Source organism: Triticum urartu, chromosome 3A (genome assembly GCF_056163025.1).
Source record: "Triticum urartu cultivar PI428250 chromosome 3A, HENAU_Tu73, whole genome shotgun sequence".
In the NCBI taxonomy this organism is placed as follows: domain Eukaryota; kingdom Viridiplantae; phylum Streptophyta; class Magnoliopsida; order Poales; family Poaceae; genus Triticum; species Triticum urartu.
In genome coordinates this window covers 681,072,589-681,088,058 of record NC_141875.1, presented here as the reverse complement: position 1 = coordinate 681,088,058, position 15,470 = coordinate 681,072,589, and the positions used below count along the sequence as shown (strand labels likewise).

At 41.2% G+C, this 15,470-nt stretch overlaps 1 long non-coding RNA gene across 1 annotated transcript; it reads left to right on the top strand.

Annotated features, from left to right (window-relative positions):
• The first annotated feature begins 11,419 nt into the window (after positions 1-11,419).
• LOC147981530 (uncharacterized) lies at positions 11,420-14,335 on the top strand. Its single transcript, XR_015599918.1, has 3 exons — positions 11,420-11,855; positions 11,925-12,041; positions 13,770-14,335. It is a non-coding gene; the product is annotated as an uncharacterized LOC147981530 (long non-coding RNA).
• Positions 14,336-15,470: the final 1,135 nt, after the last annotated feature.

Genomic DNA, 15,470 nt, shown 5'->3' with positions numbered 1-15,470 from the left:
ACACTATATATTATTTCCCAATGATGTATGGCTATCCTATGATGTTTGAGTAGATCCGTTTTTTCCTATGGCTTAATTGATGATCGTGATTGGTTTGTGTTGCATGTTTTATTAGTGGTGTTGTCCTATGGTGCTCTCCGTGTCGCGCAAGCGTGAGGGATCCCCGCTGTAGGGTTCGCAATATGTTTATGATTTGCTTATGGTGGGTGGCGTGAGTGACAGAAGCACAGACCCGAGTAAGTAGTTGTTTGCTTATGGGAGTAAAGAGGACTTGATGCCTTATAAGGCTATGGTTGAGTTTTACCTTAATGATCTTTAGTAGTTGCGGATGCTTGCTAGAGTTCCAATCATAAGTGCATATGATCCGAGAAGAGAAAGTATGTTAGCTTATGCCTCTCCCTCAAATAAAATTGCAATAATGATTACCGGTCTAGTTATCGATTGTCTAGGGACAAATAACTTTCTTGTTTCATACAAAGTACTTCTAGTTTCATACTTGTTCTAGGTAAGGCGAATGATAAGCGTGCGTAGACTTGTATCGGTGGTCAATAGAACTTGAGGGAATATTTGTTCTACCTTTAGCTCCTCATTGGGTTCGACACTCTTACTTATCGAAAGAGGCTACAATTGATCCCCTATACTTGTGGGTTATCAGCCGCCGCTACACAGACCCAACTAAGAAGTTGAACCAAACAAGAACGAGAACAGTTTCCCTCCCGTCGGCGAGGGGCCGAGGTCCTCCGCACCTCCATGGCCCAAAGGCCATCGGAGAATGGGTCGACTGGTGGCGGCGCTGACGGGAGGATGAGGAAAGCGTGAGATCTTTTTTTGTGGAGGAGAAAAGAGAAGGTTTCCTATTTAAAGAAATCTAGATGCGGGCTTCTGAATTCTCATACTAAATATCTTCATTCATTGTTACCCAGTGATGACGGAGTCACTTGCTGGGACGCGCATGGAAAATAAAGGCAATGATATGAAAGATGGAGGTGAGGCTAGTTAAGGCGACCTTGCAAGAAAACGAGAGAGCATATGTTGCACCCCCGACATAAAGGTTACCCCGGTGCAATTAATGATGTCCACTATATTGGAGATGTGTGACCTAGCAAAAATGCCCATATAAAGCTTAATTAACAAGAAATGAGAGATATACTATATCTTTATATATATATATAATTAATAGTGTATTGATTCAGTATTATAGAACATACAACTTCAGATACATTGAGTCCGCCCTAAACAAATGGTGAAACGGGTAGTAATGGCTACGTGATGTATCCAAGTCCACAAGCACTAATTAAGGCGCTAATTAATTTATGGCCCCACTCCGACTTTGCTAACAAGTCCATACCACCAATATATTCTTGGTCGGAAGCTCTTTCCAAACCAATAGCGGAGCTGATGGCATATTGTCAAAGATTCTTAATTATAATGAATGGATGCCTACTGCATGCAGCGGCAAGTAAGCGCTCAAGTAAGTTCATTCAATTACATCGGCGGAGTCATCGTTTACTTCGATTCCAAATCTTGCTTGCCATCAGGCAGACTAGCGACCACTTGTTAAGCCGGCCCAAGGGGATCGGTCGACCAATCGAGCAAGTTGCATGCTCATGATAAAATGAGCGCTTATCCAAGCCCACTTGATTGTCCATCATCCAACTAATCAGTTCTTCATGCATGCATGGTTACTTGACCACAGGATAAGCACAACCAGTAGCAACGCTTATGCACCATTTCGTGGATTTTTGCCATGTGTGACATGAACAAGTAGACGATCCCTGGTGCTGGCAAAAACGTGGTTTGGAATTTTTCCATCAGCTATGGCACCCGCGGATATACATGCCGAAGTCAATTACGGGAACTTGGAGGTCGTCTCTGTACCGTCAACTACTGGAGCTAGCTGTGTTCACCATTGGATGCTTGCATGTGTGTGTTGAATGGATGTCAATGTACAGAGCATCCAAAGAAAATTGTGCATCTAGACCTCATGAAACCGGAGCTTGCATTCTTTGCCGAGAGGGACAAGGAGCGCATGAAGGGGGAGAGATGGATAAAAAAATTGTCGACGAGGTTGATGAGATGTTTGATGAGCTCAAGAGGGAGGGCTTCTATGAGGTAAGGAGGACGTGAAATTGTCTACTGGCAATGAGCACGAGGCAGGCCCCTCCAACGACCACCAGAGGCGAGCAACCTCGATGACGACGATGACAACGATGATGACTTCAAGTTGTATGAGTACCGTAGGCATCATGTTCTGTGATGATCTACTCAAGTAGTATGTCCGTAGTAGTGCTGGTCTTTCCTAATATTATATAATTATGTTGAAATGTTTCATGTTCAACTAGAGTTAGAAATTTCAGAATGTGCTACGAATCATGTTCAAGTGACCATGTGTATGGCACCAGGTGCCCAAAAATCTTCTTTCTCCTTCCCTATAATCGGGGTTTTAATGTTCAACACACCCGAGTTCCGATGTGGCGCGTCGCTGAGAGGGTTACTCCCCGACGAAAATCTTTTGGGTTTCATCTCCATAACAGTGGCTGAGTTTTTACGTTGCCTCGCCAAGCCTATCAAAACCCTCCTCCTTTACCCGGGCTTGGGACCGGCTATGTTGAAACAACATAGGCGGAGTTAAAATGTATGTACACACATGTGATCAATTTTTTATCTCTCAAAAAATATCATAAAACTGCATCAAAACATTACCCAAGCATCGGTGGAACTCAAGAAAGCTAATTAAAATAAAATAAAGGGTAACATATAAATATAAACAAATTAAAAGTATTATAAACTCCATGAGAAAATATATAAAAGAGGAATATAAAACTAAAAAGTAAAAAAACATGACACCAAAATGCAAAAATACTGGAAGATCAAACAAGGACATTTTGTTGGGCTTTGTTAAGGTAAGCTAGTGAGTTTTTTCATTGACCCTTAAGCTAGGTGATTTTAATTTGTGACATCAAACTTGCTGATTTCTTTTTTTCCGAGAAAACATCTGATCTATTCATCTTCAGTCATGACAGTACAATGAACACTAGAAATAATAAAAATTACATTCATATTCATAGACAACCTAGCGACGACTACAAGCACTTAAGCGAGCCAAAGATGTACCTCCGTCATTGCCCTTCCCTCACCGAAACCAGGCAAAACTTGTTGTAGTAGATAGTTGGAAAGTCGTCGTGTTAAGGCCCCATATGACCAACAACACTTCAAAACAGCAACCGCCGCCGATGAAGTGTAGCGTAGATCGGAAGGATCCAACATGAAGACACATGAACATGACAAATGACGAATAGATCCGAGCAAATCCACCGAAGGCAGATCCACCGGAGACACATCCCACATGCCCATCGAAGATGGTAGATGCACCACCAGAACGGGGGGTAGACATGGAGAACCTTATTCCTGAAGGAAATATGCCCTAGAGGCAATAATAAAGTTGTTATTTATATTTCCTTATACCATGATAAATGTTTATTATTCATGCTAGAATTGTATTAACCGCAAACTTAGTACATGTGTGAATACATAGACAAACAAAGTGTCCCTAGTATGCCTCTACTTGACTAGCTCGTTAATCAAATATGGGTAAGTTTCCTAGGTATAAACATGTGTTGTCATTTGACGAATGGGATCACATCATTAGAGAATGATGTGATGGACAAGACCCATCCGTTAGCTTAGCACTATGATCGTTTAGTTTATTGCTATTGCTTTCTTCATGACTTATACATGTTCCTATGACTACGAGATTATGCAACTCTCGAATACCAGAGGAACACTTAGTGTGCTATCAAACGTCACAACATAACTGGGTGATTATAAAGATGCTCTACAGGTGTCTCCGATGGTGTTTGTTGAGTTGGCATATATCGAGATTAGGATTTGTCAGTCCGATTGACGGAGAGGTATCTCTGGGCCCTCTCGGTATTGCACATCACTATAAGCTTTGCAAGCAATGTGACTAATGAGTTAGTTGGGGGATGATGCATTACGGAACGAGTAAAGAGACTTTCCGGTAACGAGATTGAACTAGTTATGATGATACCGACGATGAAATCTCGGGCAAGTAACATACCGATGACAAAGGAAACAACATATCTTGTTGTGCGGTTTGACCGATAAAGATCCGCGTAGAATATGTAGGAACCAATATGAGCATCCAGGTTCCGCTATTGGTTATTGACCGGAGATGAGTCTCGGTCATGTCTACAAAGTTCTTGAACCCGTAGGGTTCGCACGCTTAATGTTCGATGATGATATGTATTGTGAGTTATGTGATTTGATGTATCGAAGGTTGTTCAGAGTCTCGGATGTGATCACGGACATGACGAGGAGTCTCTAAATGGTCGAGACAATAAGATTGATATATTGGAAGGTTATGTTTGGACACCGGAAAGGTTTCAGATAGGTTCGGGCATTTTCTGGAGTACCGGGGGGTTAATGGGCCTTCATGGGCCTTACTGGAAGAGAGGAGGAGGCAGCCAGGTGGAGGCGCGCGCCCCTGATGTCTACTACACAACCTTCTTCTTGTAGACGTTCTTGGGCCTCTAAGTGCAGATGTTTGTAGGACAGTAGCAAATTTCCCTCAAGTGGATGACCTAAGGTTTATCAATCAGTGGGAGGCATAGGTTGAAGATGGTCTCTCTCAAGCAACCCTGCAACCAAATAACAAAGAGTCTCTTGTGTCCCCAACACACCCAATACAATGGTAAATTGTATAGGTGTACTAGATCGGCGAAGAGATGGTGATACAAGTGCAATATGGATTGTAGATATAGGTTTTTGTAATCTGAAAATATAATAACAGCAAGGTAACTAATAATAAAAGTGAGTGTAAACGGTATTGCAATGCGTTGAAACAAGGCCTAGGGTTCATACTTTCACTAGTGCACGTTCTCTCAACAATAATAACATAATTGGGTCATATAACAATCCGTTAACATGCAACAAAGAGTCACTCCAAAGTCACTAATAGCGGAGAACAAACGAAGAGATTATTGTAAGGTACGAAACCACCTCAAAGTTATTCTTTCTGATTGATCTATTCAAGAGTCCGTAGTAAAATAACACGAAGGTATTCTTTCTGTTCAATCTATCATAGAGTTCGTACTAGAATAACACCTTAAGACACAAATCAATCAAAACCCTATGTCACCTATATACTCCAATGTCACCTCAAGTATCCGTGGTTATGATTATACGATATGCATCACACAATCTCAGATTCATCTATTCAACCAACACAAAGAACTTCAAAGAGTGCCCCAAAGTTTCTACCAGAGAGTCAAGACGAAAACGTGTGCCAACCCCTATGCATAAGTTCACGAGGTCACGGAACTCGCAAGTTGATCACCAAAACATACATCAAGTGGATCACATGATATCCCATTGTCACCACAGATAAGCACATGCAAGACATACATCAAGTGTTCTCAAATCCTTAAAGACTCAATCCGATAAGATAACTTCAAAGGGAAAACTCAATTCATCACAAGGAGATAGAGGGGGAGAAACATCATAATATCCAACTATAATAGCAAAGATCACGATACATCAAGATCATGCCGAGTCAAGAACACGAGAGAGAGAGAGAGATCAAACACATAGCTACTGGTACATACCCTCAGCCCCGAGGGTGAACTACAACCTCCTCATCATGGAGAGTGCCGGGATGATGAAGATGGCCACCGGAGAGGGATTACCCCTTCGGCAGGGTGCCGGAACAGGTCTAGATTGGTTTTTGGTGACTACAGAGGCTTGCGGCGGCAGAACTCCCGATCTAGGTTATTTTCTGCAGGTTTCTGTATTTATAGGAATTTTTAGCATCGGTCTCATGTCAGGGGGTCTCCGAGTCGTCCACCAGGGTGGAGGGCGCGCCCTACCCCCTAGGCTCGCCCTCCTATCTCATGGACGGCATGGGACTCTTCTGGCCCAACTATTTTACTTCGGGGGCTTCTTTTGGTCCATAAAAAATCATCAAAAATTGGCACATCAATTGGACTCCGTTTGGTGTTCCTTTTCTGTAAAACTCAAAAACAAGGAAAAATAGAAACTAGCACTGGGGTCTAGGTTAATAGGTTAGTCCCAAAAATCATATAAAATAGAATATAAATGCGTATAAAACATCCAAGGTTGATAATATAATAGCATGGAACAATAAAAAATTATAGATACGTTGGAGACGTATCAAGCACCCCCAAGGTTAATTCCTGCTCGTCCTCGAGTAGGTAAATGATAAAAAAAAAGTTTTTGATGTGGAATGCTACCTAACATATTTATCCATGTAATCCTCTTTATTGTGTCAAGAATATTCATATCCATAAATTCAAGACAAAAGTTTAATATTGTTATAAAAATAATAATACTTCAAGCATACTAACTAAGCAATTATGTCTTCTCAAAATAACATGGCCAAAGAAAGCTTATCCCTACAAAATCATATACTTTGGCTATGCTTCATTTTCATCACACAAAAATGCTCTCATCATGCACAACCCCGATGACAAGCCAAGCAATTGTTTCATACTTTAGTAATCTCAAACTTTTTTCAACTTTCACGCAATACATGAGCGTGAGCCATGGACATAGCACTATGGGTGGAATAGAATATAATGATGGGGGTTGTGTGGATAAGACAAAAAAGGAGAAAGTCTCACATTGACGCGGCTATTCAACGGGCTATGGAGATGCCCATCAATTGATGTCAATGCGAGGAGTAGGGATTGCCATGCAACGGATGCACTAGAGCTATAAATGTATGAAAGCTCAACAAAAGAAATTAAGTGGGTGTGCATCCAACTTGCTTGCTCACGAAGACCTAGGGCATTTGAGGAAGCCCATTGTTGGAATATACAAGCCAAGTTCTATAATGAAAAATTCCCACTAGTATATGAAAGTGACAATATAAGAGACTCTCTATCATGAAGATCATGGTGCTACTTTGAAGCACAAGTGTGGAAAAAGGATAGTAGCATTGTCCCTTTTTTTCTTTGGACTTTTTTTTTCTTTTTTTAATTTGGCCCCCTTTTTTGGCATTTCTTCTTTTTTCGGGACAATGCTCTATTAATGATGATCATCACACTTCTATTTATTTACAACTCGATACTAGAACAAACTATGACTCTATATGAATGCCTCCGGCAGTGTACCGGGATGGGCAATGAATCAAGAGTGACATGTATGAAATTATGCATGGTGGCTTGGCCACAAATACGATGTCAACTACATGATCATGCATGGTAATATGACAATGATGAAGCGTGTCATAATAAACGTAGCGGTGGAAAGTTGCATGGCAATATATCTCAGAATGGCTATGGAAATGCCATAATAGGTAGGTATGGTGACTGTTTTGAGGAAGATATAAGGAGGTGTATGTGTGACAGGGCGTATCATATCACGGGGTTTGGATGCACCGGCGAAGTTTGCACCAACTCTCAAGGTGAGAAAGGGCAATGCACGGTACCGAAGAGGCTAGCAATGATGGAAAGGTGAGAGTGCGTATAATCCATGGACTCAACATTAGTCATAAAGAACTCACATACTTATTGCAAAAATCTAAAAGTCATCAAAAACCAAGCATTACGCGCATGCTCATAGGGGGATAGATTGGTAGGAGAAGACCATCGCTCGTCCCCGACCGCCACTCATAAGGAAGACAATCAAAGAACACCTCATGTTTCAAATTTGTTACACAACGGTTACCATACACGCATGCTACAGGACTTGCAATCTTCAACACAAGCATTTCTCAAATTCACAACTACTCAACTAGCACAACTCTAATATCACCACCTTTATATCTCAAAACAATTATCAAGTATCAAACTTCTCCTAGTATTCAATGCACTTTTATGAAAGTTTTTATTATACCAATCTTGAATGCCTATCATATTAATACTAATTTCATAAGAAGAGAAAATTACCATGCTGTTCTAAAAGACTCTAAAAATAATATAAGTGAAGCATGAGAGATCAATAATTTCTATAAAATAAAACCACCACCATGCTCTAAAAAGATATAAGTGAAGCACCAGAGCAAAATTATCTAGCTCAAAAGATATAACTAAAGCACATAGAGTATTCTAATAAATTCCAATTCATGTGTGTCTCTCCCAAAAGGTGTGTACATCAAGGATGATTGTGGCAAACTAAAAATCAAAGACTCAAATCATACAAGACGCTCCAAGAAAAACACATATCATGTGGTGAATAAAAATATAGCCTCAAGTAAAGTTATCGATGGATGAAGACGAAAGAGGGGATGCCTTCCGGGGCATCCCCAAGCTTAGGCTTTTGGTTGTACTTTAATTTTACCTTGGGGTGCCTTAGGCATCCCCAAGCTCAGGCTCTTGCCACTCCTTATTCCATAATCCATCAAATCTTTACCCAAAACTTGAAAACTTCACAACACAAAATTTAAACAGAAAATCTCATGAGCTGCGTTAGTATAAGAAAACAAACCACCAGTTAAGTTACTGTAATGAACTCATTTTTTATTGATATTGGTGTTAAACCTACTGTATTCCAACTTCTCTATGGTTCATAACCTCCGATACTAGCCATAGATTCATCAAAATAAGCAAAGAACACACAAAAAATGGAATCTGTCAAAAACAGAATAGTCTGTAGTAATGTGTATGTTTAGAATACTTCTGTAACCCCAAAAATTCTAAAATAAACTTCTGGACGTGAGGAATTTATCTATTAATCATCTGCAAAAATAACCAACCTAATCTCACTCTCTAGTAAAATATGGCAGAAAATCTCGTGAGCTCTAAAGTTTCTGTTTTTTACAGCAAGATCGCAAAGACTTTCCCCAAGTCTTCCCGAAGGTTCTACTTGGCACAAACACTACTTAAAACATAAAAAACACAATCATAACAGAGGCTAGATTAATTATTTATTACTAAACAGGAACGAAAAGCGAAGCACAAAAATGAAGTTGGGTTGCCTCGAGGGGCGGAGCCAGGATTTAGACATAGGGGGGGCCAAGCCAAGTTGACGAAAAAATCTAGCGCAATTTTTTCTTATAGTACCATAACAAGGACGTGCTTTGATGCTATATAAACATGTACATTTGTTTTGTTTTAAATTTGACTCCATGATTGATAGTAAAAAGGAAGATATTAATAATTTCATCAGCAGGGATCTTAGCTGTTAATTTTCAATTTTTCTTTTTCAAAAAAGGGTTTCCCCACCATATTCTATTAGAAAAAGAGGCATCTGTTAATTATCTTTCAATGTAGACTATCAAGCAATAACAAAGCATGCCGTCTCACATTTTACTTCTAATACATGTGTTCATAATTTTAATATAAAAAAATCCGCTTTGCACTTGCCGTTGAGATAGGGAGAGTTATAACTAATTGCAGCAACATGCTTTGAAATGAATTAATCCTGATGATATTTGGTACTTAGTGCTTTTCTCTTCATAGCGGCTGAACTGAAGTTTCAAAACTCACTATATTGTCTATAAGCTTGTCATATGAAATTTTTGCACCACATATAGAAACTAGTATATACGATAATTTGCATTACGGTGATTTCTAGAACAAATACAATATAGAAACTCTGACGGCATCACAGATCACCCAAACAAAGTAAACAAATTCTGTTGTATAAGTTCAACACATGCAAAATAAAGAATTGAGAAAGAATCGATACATACAAAATAAATCACAGATCACTAATAAGCTTAGAAAATATACTGCGGGGCCTTAACCTTGGCAAGTTTAGTACATTGGCTCGAGCCTAAAGAATCGACGAGTGAAGCACCTGCGTCGCCGTTTGAATCCAATCTGATCCTGAGTTGAGCAGGGAGGGCAGAGGCAGGCAGCGGGAAGCGGATGGCGGCGACGGAAGGGCTAATCCCACACACTCACTAATCACGGGAGAGCGCAATCACCTAGGAAACTACTAGCGGACGAGGCCATCTGGCCATTAGCGGGCTTTCTCATGGGCCCTTTGCCTTTCCTAGAATTTACGTTTACGTGATAGAGGGGGCCAGGTACAAGTGTTCACCCTTGTTATCGCTAATTACCTTGAAGCTGGTAAGTGCTTGCTCGATAATTAGGGGGGCCAGGCCCCTGCTCGCCCCCCCTTGGCTCCGCCACTGGTTGCCTCCCAACAAGCGCTATCGTTTGACGCCCCCAGCTAGGCATGATGATTTCAATGATGCTCACATAAAAGATAAGAATTGAAACATAAAGAGAGCATCATGAAGAATATGAATAGCACATTTATGTCTAATCCACTTCCTATGCATAGGGATTTTGCATAGGGATTTTGTGAGCAAACAACTTGTGGGAACAAGAATCAACTTGCATAGGAAGGTAAAACAAGCAAATCTTCAAGATTGTCAACACATATAGAGGAAACTTGATATTATTGCAATTTCTACAAGCATATGTTCCTCCCTCATAATAATTTTCAGTAGCATCATGAATGAATTCAACAATATAACCATCACATAAAGCATTCTTTTCATGATCTACAAGAACAGACAGTTTACTACTCTCCACATAAGCAAAATTCTTCTCATTCAAAATAGTTAGAGTATCATAAGAAACTCGAATACTATAAATTGTTTCCACTTTGAAAGAGTAATGTTCAGAAAAAGGGTAATCATAATCACAACAAGTTTTATAAATATAATCATCACTACTTTTTGTAGGATAAGTGTCATCACAATAATCATCATAAGTAGCAACTTTGTTCCCATTATAATCAATTGAAACCTCTCCCAAGATAGTGGAATCATTACTAAATAAAGTCATGAGCTCTCCAAATCCACTTTCATAGTTGTCACAATAAGATTCATCACCCTCCAAAATAGTGGGATCATGACTTCCTAAAGTTGACACTCTTCCAAACCCACTTTCATCAATATAATCATCATAAATAGGAGGCATGCTGTCATCATAATAAATTTGCATATAAAAACTTGGGATGTTAAAAATGTCATCTTCATAAAACATATCATCCCCAAGCTTGGGACAAACATCACTACAAAAAACCTGTTAATCCATGACAGATTTCTGGTGACGTTCCCAAAAACTGTCACAAATTATGACGGTTTATCAGGTTCGTCGCAAAATCCGTCACATATACGCACCATGAGGATGGCCCCCCCAACCCGGTAGCCCCATTATGACAAATAAAGAGGGACCGTCACGAAAACCGTCACGAGTTGACTCACGAAGCCTATGTTTTTTGTTCTTATATACCATTAGGATCGTCATGGATGGATGGCGCTTATGTGGCAATCCAGCGTGAGGGAAAACTCGTGTTGTGATTGGTTGAGCTAGCCGTCCCACGGATCGCAAATCCAGACCATCTCCTCTTCTGTGATCCAACGGCAAGCAATCAACTCCATCCTTCCCGACTCCTCTGTAGATCTCGATCGGCTTCTTCCATCTCCTTTGTCAGCCCCGACTCCCCTGGTCACACTGTTTCCAGATCCCCAACCCTCCCCATCCATGGCCGCCGCCACCTCCCCATCCATGGCCGCCGCCACCTCCCCATCCATGGCAATCTTCTAGGGGAAGATCCCGCAACCGCTGCGATGATAGCCTCGTTCCCGAAGGCGGGGACGACCCTGAAGGCGAACCTAGTGCACGCGACGCCGGTGCCGTTATTGCGGGTCGGGCGGCGGTCAGATCCACCGCGGCAATAACTGGCGTCCTCTCCCTCTCTATCCATCTTTCTCCCATGACTGAGAAGAGGGCTTCGTCAAGGATCCCATTATGGATGTCAACGTGGGAGGCTGCTTCCTCCCCTTCCAGATCGACCATCCATGGATGGAAGCTATGAGAGCTGAGTGAGCACACACATGGTTGCGCTTCAAGGTTAGCCCTTGCCCATCTTTTCAATTCGATTTGATTTGATCTCCTTCCCTGATTTCCTTCGCCACGCAGCTGCAGCTCAATAGATGCAGGGACGCCGCAATGGAGCAAGTAAGGCCTCCCTTCTCCCACTGTTTCTTCAGATCTGCCACGGCCAGCCATATCTGGCGCCCCTGCACCACCGTGGTGGTAAGATGAAGACCCTTCCTTCCTCTTTGCAGCATTTTAGTTTACCTCCCCCCTGCCCACTCGCGGAACCTGGGACATGGCCCCCCTTCCAAAAGTGCAATTTTCTTTGAACCATGAATACTAAGCGTTCTAGTGTGCCGCATCACATAGGTGCATAGCTAGCTTGATTGATTTTGTATGCGCGTACTTCCGGTACATGAAGCTCTGTCGGTCAAAAGTCTCAACGGCTTGCCTCCATGCTTTTCATCTGTGATAATTTGATTACTAAGTAGTCCATGCAATTCCTCAATCTTGTTTTTCCATTTTTGGTTTGGACTGCTAACTACCGCACAACCGCCGAGCCAGCGTCGCACACTGTTGCACGCCACCGACTGTCGATGAGCCGAGCTGCCATGTTTCATGTATATTTTGCTATCATTCTAAAATTTGCCCCCCTCTTGATTTTTTGTCACGCTTCGCCACCGCTCCTGCCTAGCTAGCAAACTAGTTTGCTTTGGTCCAATCTGATCCTATCCTATCCATGGAGTATCTTGGACTTGGTTCCAGTTTACTTTGTACATGCATGGGTGGTTGGTTTCAGAGAGAGAGATGGATGGTGCAGGCCTTGCTTCTATTTTGTTTTAGCCGTAACAAATTTATCAACCGAGCTAGCTTCAAGTTTTTTTACCATGGTTTCGGGTTGGTCCTGCCTAGGTCAAATTGATCCATTTTCTTGGTTAAATTTATATAGAGCTCTCCATGCCCAAGTATGAAAAAATCTTGCTGCCAATTTGATTCCACAATTGGCGTCTTTTTTTACTGTTATATTAGCCGTGCCACTGAACTTTCAACCTTTAACCATTACTTGTGTAAAACCAGAATTTCTTCTGTTGTGAATAGAGTTTTTGCTTTCTGTGCTGCAAAAATAATCCATTCATCGCTCATTTGACATGTGCAAGAAATGTGTACATACTGCATTTAAATTCCAGCCCAACTAGATTTTAGTTGAAGCGTTTGACCAAGCCATCTTGGTTTGCTGCATTTTCTCCTTACTAGCTTTTTATTCTTCTTCAGGTTTTGAAGGGGGTTATTTAGAATCACCACAAAGCAGAAAGAACAAACATTCCACTTCAGTAAAAGCGTCATGATCCTGATACTCTTATCATTTTGTTAATGACATACGTGTCATGTCAATGCTTGCCGGACGCTAGTCCTACTAGGTAGTATAGCTAATTCTTTGCGCTTCAGAACATTCAAGAGCTCTTTAGTCCTACCAAAAAAGTTTTTATGTTTACCTTACACAAAATATTCATATTTCTCACCTTTTAACTCATCTAGCTGACCTGTCACTGCCTAAAATTGCTGCTGGATAGGGGCTGTTTGGTTATTGCTCCCGTTCTTGGTGGGCTAAACATATTTGTTTGTTTGTTTGATTTGGAGCAGCAGATGCTCTCCATCGACGAATGGGACCCCATGCCTAAGTTGTTGATTGCCTCATTTTATCCACCTTCACCATATATTCATTTGATTGCCTGCTACACCTTCACTTAAATACTCAGAATGTTACAGTCCAGATTTTGGTAAATTGGACTGACTAGATATCTTTTCTTGTTATTTTTTGGTGAGAAATAAATATTGCAATTTATTCTTATATTTTCCTTCAACTTGGCACACAGGTTACATTGACTATATTTTTTCCATCCGTACAATTGTGATCTGATATTGCATTTCATTTTTTGGTTTCTAAAGAGGTGGAAGAAATCTCTTGAGGCCAAACCGCAGGGAGGATGGCGGCCAACAATCGGTACATGTTCTCAAGGTCCCATGGAACTGGGTACAGGTGCGGCTGTGTGCTCGTGATCCCCATCCAATGCTGCGCATCCAAGGTATAGTAGCGGCACGAAAGCTGCCACTTTCTCCCTATCCATAAATGTTTGATCTGGCTGGTGGTTACATGATTTGTTTCTATGTAATCATCTGAACTCAATAGGGAACTCGCTATATTAGGATTGATTTCCTTTCTGTCCATCATTGGATTTCACTATGGTCTTAATCAGGTCCAATTTTATCATTTTCTGTTATTTTCATGAACATCTCAAATCTCATAATACTATATCCATCATTGGCAGGCCGCTTGTTATTCTTCTTTTTCTTTTTTCACATGATTGTACTTTATGAATGACTAGCTAACTAATTGGACCCTTTTGCATTGACTAGCCCTTTTTTACCAACCTATATGTAGAACCAAACCATGGAACTGATTTGCTCTTTATTGCGACTGTATGTGTGTTGTGAAATTAAGAAAGGGAAAGAATATATGTACCAGGACCTTTATCATCCATTTCCGTGCTTTTGTTTCTTTTGATGTTTGATATTTCAAACATGATGTTATGTTATCCTGAAAACATTGTTGGTTGCTAGCTTGTGCTGCATTGTCGTCACAGTAAAGATTGTTGGAAATATGCCCTAGAGGCAATAATAAATTGATTATTATTATATTTCCTTGTTCATGATAATCGTTTATTATCCATGCTAGAATTGTATTGATAGGAAACTCAGATACATGTGTGGATACATAGACAACACCATGTCCCTAGTAAGCCTCTAGTTGACTAGCTCGTTGATCAATAGATGGTCACGGTTTCCTGACCATGGACATTGGATGTCGTTGATAACGAGATCACATCATTAGGAGAATGATGTGATGGACAAGACCCAATCCTAAGCATAGCACTAGATCGTGTAGTTCGTATGCTAAAGCTTTTCTAATGTCAAGTATCATTTCCTTAGACCATGAGATTGTGCAACTCCCGGATACCGTAGGAGTGCTTTGGGTGTGCCAAACGTCACAACGTAACTGGGTGACTATAAAGGTGCACTACGGGTATCTCCGAAAGTGTCTGTTGGGTTGGCACAAATCGAGACTAGGACTTGTCACTCCGTGTGACGGAGAGGTATCTCTGGGCCCACTCGGTAGGACATCATCATAATGTGCACAATGTGATCAAGGAGTTGATCACGGGATGATGTGTTACGGAACGAGTAAAGAGACTTGCCGGTAACGAGATTGAACAAGGTATCGGGATACCGACGATCGAATCTCGGGCAAGTATCATACCGATGGACAAAGGGAATTGTATACGGGATTGATTAAGTCCTTGACATCGTGGTTCATCTGATGAGATCATCGAGGAACATGTGGGAGCCAACATGGGTATCCAGATCCCGCTGTTGGTTATTGACCGGAGAACGTCTCGGTCATGTCTGCATGGTTCCCGAACCCGTAGGGTCTACACACTTAAGGTTCGATGACGCTAGGGTTATAAAGGAAGTTTGTATGTGGTTACCGAATGTTGTTCGGAGTCCCGGATGAGATCCCGGACATCATGAGGAGTTCCGGAATGGTCCGGAGGTAAAGATTTATATATGGGAAGTCCTGTTTCAGCCATC